Raw genomic sequence first — 11145 nt, 5'->3', positions numbered from 1 at the left:
GCGCCGCCCCCCGGCCGGGGGGTGGGGGGGGTGGGGGGGGTGGAGGCGGAGGGCGCGCGGCGGCGGCGGGAAGGTGCTGGGGGCTGTCGGTGCCTGTCTGAGGCGAGGCGCCTGCGGGCAGCGGGCGGAGGGTGGCCGGCCCGCCCCGCCCCTGCCCCGCAAGGTCCCTCGCAGGGTGACCGTGCCCGAGAGGGCTGCGTGTCGGACGAGGTGCGTGTGGCGGGCGTGACGGCCGCCTCTGAGAAACCTGCTAACGTGTCCCCCGAGGCGCGGGGAGGGGGGAGCAACCTCAGTAACGCCAAGGTTAGGGCGGTTTGGTAAGTGCCAAGCGTCGAATGACCAGTTCGGTCGTTTGGTTTGTCAGGCAGCAGGGTCTGCCCCAAAGCCCAGGTAGTCCGCGTGCCCGCAGCTCTTTTTGGATGACACTTGCGACCAACCAAGCAGCCCAACTCCGTGTAGGGCTCGCTTTCACTGCGCTGTCTCCACACGAATCTTCTCGGTGGTAGTCCGCTTACTGTTACGCTTTATTAGTTGTGGTAGTGCAATAATTCAGAGGGAAAAAAACATTTCACTGCTTGTAATCGGTACTGACAGTGTGTGTCCAAGCAAGCATAGTTAAAATCAACAAGGCAATCCCCAAACGCTGCCTGCTTGGTTTCTGCCTTTTTTTATTAGTTTCTTCTGTCCTCCTTCACACTTTGTTTCAACCCTCTCCGAAAGGAGTTAGGACCCCACAGCCCGTGTGGGCGCCAGCTCCCTTTGCGCCTGTTGGTGCTGAGGAGCCTGCAGCTGAGGGCATCGTCCCCCCCAGCCCTCCCAGGTGCCTTGGTGGGCAGGCAGCAGGCTGTGGGTAAGCTGCAGCTGGAGTCATCTGTTGGCAAGCTTACGGAAATAGTAAATATTTCCTTTCCTCACACGGGATGGAGCAGAAACGTTGGGATACTTCATTGCAGCAAGAACATAGGAACGCCAAGGTAAATGTAAGGAAATAACGTGTAGTAATTCACAAATCTTTTGCTCTGTGAACAAACTTCCTTCGTAAGAGTGTTAATGGATGATGTCTCCTCTGCTCTCAGATGAAATCAGAAAGTTAAATTTTAGCTTGGGAACGTGAGCTTTTTACTCAAGCTGCAACAGCCGGGAGGGTTTCTTGATGGAAATCCCTGGTTTTGGTCAAGATGAACATCTTCCTGAGAGGAGTTCTGTGTTCAGAGAGGAACCCCACGTGGGTGACCTATTCTGAAAGTGGATAGGTTAGGAAATTTTCATACAAAGATTATGTGATATCTGGGACGTGTAGGAAGGAGATAGTGTGCATCAGTGAGGTAACCAATGCAGTAACGTAAATTAGATGTGGTAGGGTGGTATCAATGGGAGAAGGAAGGTCTGGTCCTTCACCTCAGTGAAGGAAGGTGGGAAGCTTTTGTTTGACTTTAGAATGAAAAGTATGACTTGAAAACTGGCGAGTTGTTTGATGAAATCAGCGGACTATTCTTACAAAGCTGGTAATTGTAAGTGATTTTATTTTATAAAGCTGCTTTATACTGCTGCTGTTATAGAAAGGCTTATTGATTTTTCAGAGGCTGAGACGTGTTTCCTAAATTGATCTATCTCTTTGTGGAATTGTTGTTTCTAAATGAACTGCTTCACTAACTACTTCTAAAATGTCCTTTTATTGAACTACTGTGTACTTTTTATAAGGAAGCATTTTACAAGAAGAATTACTTTCTGAACTATGTAAACAGTACTACTGTTCTCCTTTTAAAGACAGGGAAATGTGAAGACTAGAAATGAAGTTTCAGATGTACAAAAGTAACCTGATGTTTTAGGTATTTCTTTCTAGGTGGTTTAAATGATTGCTTCAGAGCTATGTTTTTGATGGGTAGCAACTCAAGTTATTTCTAGTACCTCTGAAAACCTCTACGTCCTAGTCTTATATGGACATTTTGATTTACTCTGTGAAAGTTGTCTATGACAGTCTATTTCTTTTGTGAAAGCTAAAAAAAAAACAGATTGAACTTCATCAAAAAAGTACAAAAAACAAGAAATGGGAATGAATGGCATTGCTAACTGTGTTACTAACTGTATTGCTGAGTTCTAAGAGCCTAATGAAGTTTAGGATCAATTAACCTTTACAGAACAAGCACAGAATGTGTTCAATGAATGACCACTTAGAAGAGTAATGCTGCACTTGGTTTCTTTTGCTGTGGTAGAAATGTTGGTTTGCTCTGAAATATGTGTATAATCTTTGTGGTATTGTGTGGAAGATAAAAATCCTAGTCAGCCCTCTTATGCTGAGTAACGAGGAACAGTGCATGGTAGCTGTGGGATGATGAAAACAAATACTAGAATTCAATTAACTCTAATAATCTTCTTCAACTCAACTGTGCTGTAGCTGCAGAATTTTTTTTTTTTAAACATTCTGGCCAGTTTAGGGGGCTTTGCCAGGGAAAATGCGAAGTATTCATGCATGTGTACACTCTGCCTGCTGATACAAATACTTTGTTCTGTAATTGTTCCTCCTTGCTGAAAGCCACAAGGCTCAGCTGGGTGACTTTACCGATATGTTTTAAAGTATTTTACTGGTAATAAGAAAGGCAAAACCTAACAGAAAAGCACCAAAAAACTCTCCTTAGGAGAGGTAGCCAACAAACCATTAAAACTGAGAAAAGCAGAGGAACCTTAAGAGCATTCTGTTTTCTTATCGAGTTTCACATAAAGTGCATTTTGAACAAGGCTGAAAGAACAGAACTGGCGCAGGAGAACCATGGGGTGAAATCTTAGTTTCGTCCCAAGAAAACCTTTTGCAGCAGAAACATTAATGAACTGGCACATCTGACTGTGGCTCAGCAAGGCCAGGATATTGTCTGTTACACCTTATAGTTTCAGCACCAGATCCTGTTATGTGAGTTTCATCCTTGAGGGCAGTATCTGTGCCCTTGCCTTTGTGTGGGGCTGTTCCCAGAAGGAATAGACAGCATGTGGTCCCTGGGCAGCTGTGCTTCGCTGGGCCACGACAGGGGCCTCTGATAGGGGAGACTCATGGCCTTCACTGCCCAACCAAGTAGGGATTTTACAAATATCCATTTGAAGGGACCTGTATCCTTGCCCTGGCAGATGAAGATAAAGGTATATGATTGCCTTTTTCTCAATAGGCATAGCATTATTTTGGTAGGTGCTTATTTGTGGTGTCTCAGCCAGAATGTACTTCCTAGTGCAGGCAAGAAGCTTGCAAGCAGTTTAGCCTAGTTACCAGGTGGTGTGGGTAATAAACAGGGTGGGCAAGCGGGGTTGGGTGCCTCTGTGTTTGTGATGGAGGAGGATGGTGGCTGTGCAGCAGCAGCACAGTCTCTCCCTGCCACATGAGACTAAGTACATGGTGTATGGCATAACAGTTTTGGGTGAGTAGATAACAGCCTGGAAATCTGTGCTGGTAACTTAATTTAGGATTGTAGTCCGGGACCCCTGTAGAGTACTTCATTTTTCTCATTTGTCCTTGGAAAGAGGATAAATTCTTTACTTAAATCCATATAGAGAACATTGATTTACTGATTCTTTTCCCAGTGCGTGCATGATAAATGACTTTCCTTTTCAAAGTTTTAAGTGTTTTACTGTTGCTGAAGGAGTAAGCAGGTGGCAGTTTACAACACGAGCTTTCGATATGCCTGCATCCATAGCAAAACACAGGAGTGCAAAACAGCAGTGGGCCAGAAACCTGTTGGAAAAGACAGCAGTGACAAAGATTGCCCACATTAACTGCCAAAAAATGTTCTTTTTTTTTTTTAGGCTGAGTGCCTGCCTGCTTCACTGTGGTTTTTGCATGAGGGTGAAGAGAAGACTTTTCTCTTTCTGCAGTAGTGTTAGCTGCTTATTTCGGTTGTATATTCTGTCCTTTTGTTAATATAGTTCCAAAATGAGCAAGTCAGAGGGCATGTACATTCTAATTAGTAGTTATCTGAGACAGCTCTCAGAGCAAAGACTTCTTTTAAATTGTTTTGGATCTGAACATACTGTATCTACTTGAATGACGAAATGTTAGTAAGCAAAAAAGCCAAAGTTCTTTGTAGGAAGGCAATTGCTGCATAGCAACTGCACAGAGAGGATGCAATGAAGCTTGCATGTGTTCTTTTTTGTTGCTATTTTTGTCCTCATTTTCTCCATGTTCTGAAATGTACAGAAATTATTAAAGTTGTTGGAACCAGTTATTTCATTCATTGCTACTTGTGCTCTAAAAAAAAAAAAAGAGAGAAGCAAACAATGCAGTTTAGTTTTTGTGTTTGGGGAAGAAATAATAAAGGGAATTAATATGCCATTTATGAAGGGATGCTGTGACTGAATTTTCAAATGAATACGGTCTTTAATGTATGTGAAGTGTATGGGAAGAGAGGAAGGTTAAAGGAATATAAAGACAGTCCGTGATAGTAGATGTTCTTTCCAGTCTCACTCCATTTTTGTATCCATCTAAATTGTTGTCTTAAAACATCCATTCTGTTGTCTTAAAAGATAACCAGCCCTACAAAACCGAAACATGCCATAGTTGTTAAAACATAATTCAACTTTGAATTTAATGGGGTCACCATAAACAACAGCTGGGAAATAGTTACTTGGAAGGATAAACTATCTTGTATTGCATCTTTAAATAAAGCAGTGGGCTGACTGATTTAGCAAAAGGAAATTTAGTGAGTAATGGGATTGTAAAGTGACTCTTAATTACTAATAAACTTGAGAGTAAGATTTGCCATGTTGAATAGTGTCTGTGGAAAGCCTGTTAATGTCCATACAAAATAGGGGGCACTGTGGTCTGAACTGTCCTTATGGATGTGCCCTGCGCCAAGCCCCTGTTAGAGGGATTTGGCCAGCCCCACAGCTGACAACTAACTTGGAACCGTGGGGTCCCACTGCAACAGGGTTACTGTTGCTCTGTGCTTTGTCACCTTTCTGTAGTAGGACAGAAACTTGTAGGGCATTAGGATTAAGAGCAAGAATAGAAGCAGGAAGAAGGCCCATTTACTGGGAGGTGACATCAGTGGGAGGGAACCATATAAAGCCTTTCCACTTTAATGTGAATGAGTCCCAACAGGCAACCCTAAATGTAGCCAGGTGCAGGTGGATCAGTTACTTGTTGAAAGAATCCCATTCTTCATCACCTAGGTCTATCATGTTCAGTCTTTATATGATAAAGGTGGAAAAATGGTATTCTTTGTATTTTTAGTAACATGATACTGTACCTCTGTGTTTTCAGAAAGCTGTAGTAGAGGAAGCCACATTAGTATGTGACTCCTGTGTGACTCCCCAGTACCTAAACAAGAAAATGGGGGATGTACATTTGAAAAGGGAAGGCAGAATCTTTTCCTCTAGTTCAATAAAGGAGGAAATTCTCCAGAGTGGCTTTTTTTGGGTAGCTACTCGTCTCTGCAATAATGGCCACAGTAAAGAGGTTCCTCCAAGTGTGGAACAGTTCTGGAATAGGTCAAAGAGGCTAATTAGCTTGTCCAAACTAGCTAAGCAGCTGAACCAGGTAAAAGTAATTCCTATGATTAAATATAATCCTAATGATTTGTTGCTTACACTTCTATCATACTCCTTGATTATTACAAATTTAATTCACAACAAATATTATTTATAAACAATGTCCTTTTATGTTTGTACCTTGCCAAATGATAGTGTGAGAGCTGAGTAACCAGAATGTGTGAGCCATTCTCTAGCAAACAGGTATAAAGATCCTTCGCACCCTCCATTGCCTTGCCCTAGCAAAGCACTGCTCTCCAGGACAATTTAAACACAGTATGCCAAGGTGTAAGTGGAGATCTCCTTCACTGATCCGTAAGGGTTAGTGTGGGTGCTGGGAATGCAGTGCTATACACAGAAATCCAGCAACCATCTGTAACCAAAAATGTCCTGTAGCATGCAGTAAGGCAGTGGGAAGTCTGTGTTTATAATAAAACATTCGATTTTCTCTTCCTCTTGTTTCAAGTTTTTGGGAAGACTCCCTTTCATGTCAGTAAGGGGCAGGAATGCAACCAAGAGTTGGAGTTGGCAAATACACGATCTTCAGTCTTACAACACTAGCTTTCTGAGTGGGCTGAGTATGTTCCAGACTTGCTGAATGGGCACCTGGATGAGATAATTGGAAAAGCAGGCTGAGGATCAGGTCTTCTGCGAAGCTCTCTGATCTGAGTTATTTCTGACAATGAAGTATATCTTCCAAATTCTGTAATGTATTGCATTCATTGGACATTGGGAAGAGCCTTAGTAGGTAAGGCTGACTGTTTGGGCTGACTCATGCCACTCTTTCATGGTCCTCTGCAAGATCCAGGAACTTTAATCCCATGATTTAGGAAGCACAGGAGATTCTTCAGGCAGTATCACTGTATTTCAGGCTCCTCTAGGAGGAATGTGGGTCTTGTACATAGTAGAGGCTTGCCTAGTGTTGTTAACTCCCTCCACAGCTTCTATAAAGTGCAGTATTTTGGCAATGTACGGAAAAGTGAGGGCCAGATACGTCACTGCACTTACAGCTCCCTTTGAGCAGCAGGCTTTTATCTGTAGAGATTCTGGTGACCAAAATGTTTGCTGTCTTTTAGGTAAATTATTCATCAGGTATGAGCTGTTGGACACTGAGATGTCTGTGTAAAAACTCTACTTCTAAATTTCCACCTATATGAAGTGGGCCATTGTATGTTCAAATTGTATCACCCCTTCAAAGATATTTCATGACAGCTCATAAGTAGATGAGTGTAAGTAGATTATGTAGAGCTGTTTGTAGGTTGTTGATGAGGTTTCTAGAGCCAGGGTTATTGAAAGAACCTAGTTTCAGTTAAGCACTGGTATGATTGGTGTGTTATCAGACTACACTGTAATGCACTGGTGAAAGGGACCTGAAAGGATGATCAGTTTCAGAACAAGCATTTGTTTTATGCATTTTTTTTTTAAAAGATCTCTGACAACACTGCAGTATGTTGACATTCACCACTATAACAACTAAAAAGCTTTTCTTAAATCACCAATCAAACTTTTATTTGTTGTGATTAACAGAATTCTATCTTTTATTCCTCAGTGGTCACAGGGAAACAGTCTCATTTTTTCTGTACTATGTTTGGCTTATCAGTTTGCTAGAACTCTTCTTTTAGTCTCCTCTTTTATACATTGCAACCACCCCTGATTTCTTAATTTTTTTTAATGCTTTCTAAACTCTGTTCTTATTGCTGTCATCAGGACTGGCTTCAATTTCTGAAGATGGTGTCTTAAGTTGGACGTGTGATGCATTAGCTTCAATACTAACTGCTAACTAGGTTGGAATAGTCACTTCCATTTCTTACAAGTGATATTTCTCCCAGTTTGGGACTTTTTTGTATGTGTGACACATTTGTGCTGTTGACTTAGGCTTTTAGCTTGAGGTTCACCATAACCTGTTTCACATCCTTTTCAGAAGGAAAAGTACCACCAGGTCATTTTCCCTCTGCATTGCTACCTACACTGAACTCCCCTACTCTGCATCTGTGTGCTAGGTCCCTTCTTTCTTCTTGCACCGCTTGTTCAGCTGAATATCAGCATCCTGACTTTACACCATTTCACCAGTCAGCTGAGACCATCCTGAATTTGATTCCTTACTTCTGCATTTGGAGTTGCTCTCAGCTTAGTGGACCCATGAATTCTTAGTCTCTGTTTGGTCAATCAAAATGAGTAATACTGGTCCCTGGATAGATTCCAGGGGACCCACCTTGAAATTTCTTTCTGGTTTGTCAGTGCATTGTGAATAACTGCCTCGAGAGGGATACTTTTTTTTTCTTTTTTTTCTTCTGTTTAACCAGTTACACAAGTAACATGACAATTGTCACTTGGCTCTTATTTCGTATTATCTTGCTGATGAACATGACAAGTTGGGAAGAGTTAAAAGCTCAAGTTTAAAGGAAATTAGTTCATATCTACCACTTCTCCTTTATCTACCGAAACGAGTTCCCTGTCGGACACGAAAACCACGACTCGAATCATCCCTTCTTTCCGTGAACTCTTGTCATCCGCTGAGAAGCCCAGTAGATGGCACTCTGGATCTGTTACTCAGTATTTTAAAGTAAAAGTGATCACAATTGCCTCCTGTGCTGATTATTTTAAGTATTTGTTTCTCAAAGTTTGGCATCTAAGCCAAGATTAAAATTACTGTACTAGTAAAAGTCTTGTTGAAGTGGGTTTGGGTTCACGTTGTCATTAAAAAAATAATCTAATAATCCTTCAGCATATATTTGCAAAGCACAATTTTCTATAGTATGCCATTGAGGGAGTAAGCCATCTCTGTGAGGGCAGCTGGAACATGTTCCAGTGTTGGCAGTGCCATACGCTTGTGTATCTGTGCCTGATGCATGAAGAAGCAAAATAGGAAGAACAGAGGACCGGGGGTCGTTCTGCCATGTGTTCTTCTAGTCTGAATATGGCCCAATTGTGATTTAGATGAAGGTATGGAGGTTGTTCTTGGATCAGGCCAACCATTATCATCGTGATCCATAGTTCGTAGAAAAGGTATAGCCTAGTCTGTTTTAAAGACTTCAAATAACATATTAGTTCTGCTAATGGCATTAGCTCTGGATTGTTTTTCAGTTGCCTGAAACCATACCTACTGCTTCATTTTGATAGCATCATGTGGCCACAGCTGGGATCTGCTGGCTATGCTTTTGCTGAGTGCTCTGTAGGCTTCTGCAATGGTTTGGGAATGGAGCCTGGACCCTGCTTTCTCTGGGGGCCCAGGGCATGGCTGTGTGGCTGTCAGTGTGCTGTTGTCCAGCACTCAAGATGCTGGGGCAGAGCAGCTCCCTGCTTGTAGGGGGTAAGTCAGCTGCCAGAGGAAATTTCCAGGCTGCTAGTCCAAAGATTTACCACTGAGGCATGATGGAGTAGACTGCTGCCTCCTGCCTTTTTGAATACTGTCTTCCTGATAATTGATTGTGTCAAGGCAAAGTCAGTGGTGTTTAACCTAACCTGTCTTGGCTTTGCCTTAAAAGGGACTAGTGCTTAGGATGCCAGATAGCTCCATTCATCCAAGATTTTGGAGCTCCCTCTCAACTCTTCCTGACCTGTGAGCACTCCTGAGTCTTCCAGGACAAAATAAAACAAGTTAGCTGAGCCACCTGGCAGTGGTTTGAACCGACTTGTTTGACTTTGCCCTAGAACTGACTAGAAGTGCTTACACAGCCAGTTACTGGGTCTCAGCTGGAAGGTGTTAACTAACAGCTGAGAAACAGAAAGGAACAGCTTTCTAAATCGCCTGTGAACTGTATGCCCTGGGTGAGAGGCTCTATGTTAGCCTGTTGGCTTTCCCTGGAAGAGATGAAGTGTGCTCCTATGGCCTGTTCAGTGGAGGGGTGCTATAAGAAGCTGTCTTGTCTCAGCTGCTAGCTATTGTATCTTCCTGCAAAGGTGTGTTCCCTGCCTGTGCAGCACAGATGGCATTGCTGTGCGTGAAGGTGTCCAACGGAGCCACACAATGTGCTTTGCAGGGGTGCTGCAAGTAGCTTTGGGTGGAGAGTCCATTGTAGAACCTTACTTTGTTGTGTACTTCAGAGAATGGGGAAGCCAGTTTGGCACACCAGGTTGCCTAACAATCTTTGAAATACAAAAAAGCTTTTTTTCCCTTTCCTGTTAGTAAGCTGACATGTGTATTGTGTCATGGAATGGTAAGGAAATGATAACACTTCTTATTTGTACAATATTATTGTTTTTGTGAAGAATAAAAAAGTTGGAACGTGCATCATGCTCTTTACTTAAAGTATTGGTGAATATTTGCACGGAGAACCACAAATAAAATAGATTATCCTGCTATCCAGGAGCTCATCTATATGCAAGATGAAGAGCTGTCTTACAGACAGAAATGTATATTTGGTTTAAGTGCATTGTGCTTAGAGTTCATACATATCCCCTCCAGTACTTACCTATTAAGAGTTCACAGAAACTACACAGTAAACCCGCTGTAATAATTTTTATTAAATAATTTTCTCTGGTAAACAGGGAAAACAGAGCTGCAAGGAGGTTAAAATCTGGGCTTGGCTTCCCCACTAATGACAAACTCAGGCCCCAAAATTTGCTGAGACAGAGATGACAGGCTCTCGCAAGTACATCGGGTCATCCACCCACCCCTCCTTTCTGGTTGCTGCAGGGTACAGGTGCACTCAGACAGAAAGCACTGGGTTGCTTTTGAGCTTTGCTCATGCACAAGGCAGAGCAAGAGGGAGGTGTGGATAGTGCTGTGCACCTGCCCCACTCTGATGCACTAGACCAGCACCACCAAACTTTTCTTTCCTTGCACTGCTTGAAGAATATGGACTGTAAGAGTATGGCAGCACCGTTGGTGGTTTTCTCTCAGTACTGGGTGGCCATTTATAACCTGCCAGCTGTGGATGGTTCCCAGTCAAAACAATTTGTGTTTAAGGAAAAGCTGCATGGGAGCAGGGATTCTATGTGTGGGTAGGATTGCCAGTGAGCCCATTCACTCACATCTGCTGTGTGCCCCAGCCCTGGAAACAGTGAATGATGCTCAGACGCTGGCACTTAATATGATCTTGGACAAATCTCTTACCTCTCTGGACTTTGTCACCTGTCTCTAAAACAGAGGTTTCCTTCCCACTGCAATCTGTCTGGAGACTTGTACTCTTATGTATTGTATTATCCTTTACTAATATCACTGGTGGGCTTTTTCAAGTGGAGGAGGGACAGGATGCCTTTTCTTTATGTTAGGCTTCGACTCTATCATCACAGGGGTAGGGGATTTGCTGCGCAGTGTATCATACCAAACATTTTTGATGATAGCATCAGATTTTTCTCCTACTTGCCCTTTTCCCTAGAAAGGGGTTAGGCTCTTTGGGTGTTGCCTGACAAAATTCAGGAGGTGGGTGGGTGCAGTGAGATTTTCTGGCTGCACCTCTTTGTAGGGTTACTGAGAGTGCAGAGGGCCCTCAATCCAAACAGGGAGCAGCCTGCAGAAATGCAAGTAGAAGCAGAAGATTCTCCAAGGCAGCATGTTTCTTCTTTCTGGAGCAACTTGCCAATAGAGAAGGAGATTATGTTGGAAAGCAGCTGGGCTGTTCTCTGCGTGTGTGCCTTTGGTCAATCATCCTTCATGTGAACACATCAACCTCTTGGAAAGATGCAGTTTAAGCC

At 43.0% G+C, this 11145-nt stretch overlaps 1 long non-coding RNA gene across 1 annotated transcript in view; it reads left to right on the top strand.

Moving 5' to 3' along the window:
* Positions 1 to 1438: 1438 nt before the first annotated feature.
* The window catches only part of LOC138687087 (uncharacterized), a 147108-nt gene continuing 137401 nt past the window's right edge, over positions 1439 to 11145 (top strand). Inside the window, exon 1 of the long non-coding RNA XR_011326421.1 lies at positions 1439 to 1511. This is a non-coding gene — a long non-coding RNA (uncharacterized lncRNA). The remainder of the gene's footprint in view (positions 1512 to 11145) is intronic.

Source organism: Haliaeetus albicilla, chromosome 10, assembly GCF_947461875.1.
Source record: "Haliaeetus albicilla chromosome 10, bHalAlb1.1, whole genome shotgun sequence".
In the NCBI taxonomy this organism is placed as follows: domain Eukaryota; kingdom Metazoa; phylum Chordata; class Aves; order Accipitriformes; family Accipitridae; genus Haliaeetus; species Haliaeetus albicilla.
The sequence above is the reverse complement of the archived record's forward strand: the minus strand, read 5'-3'. Positions and strand labels throughout refer to the sequence as shown.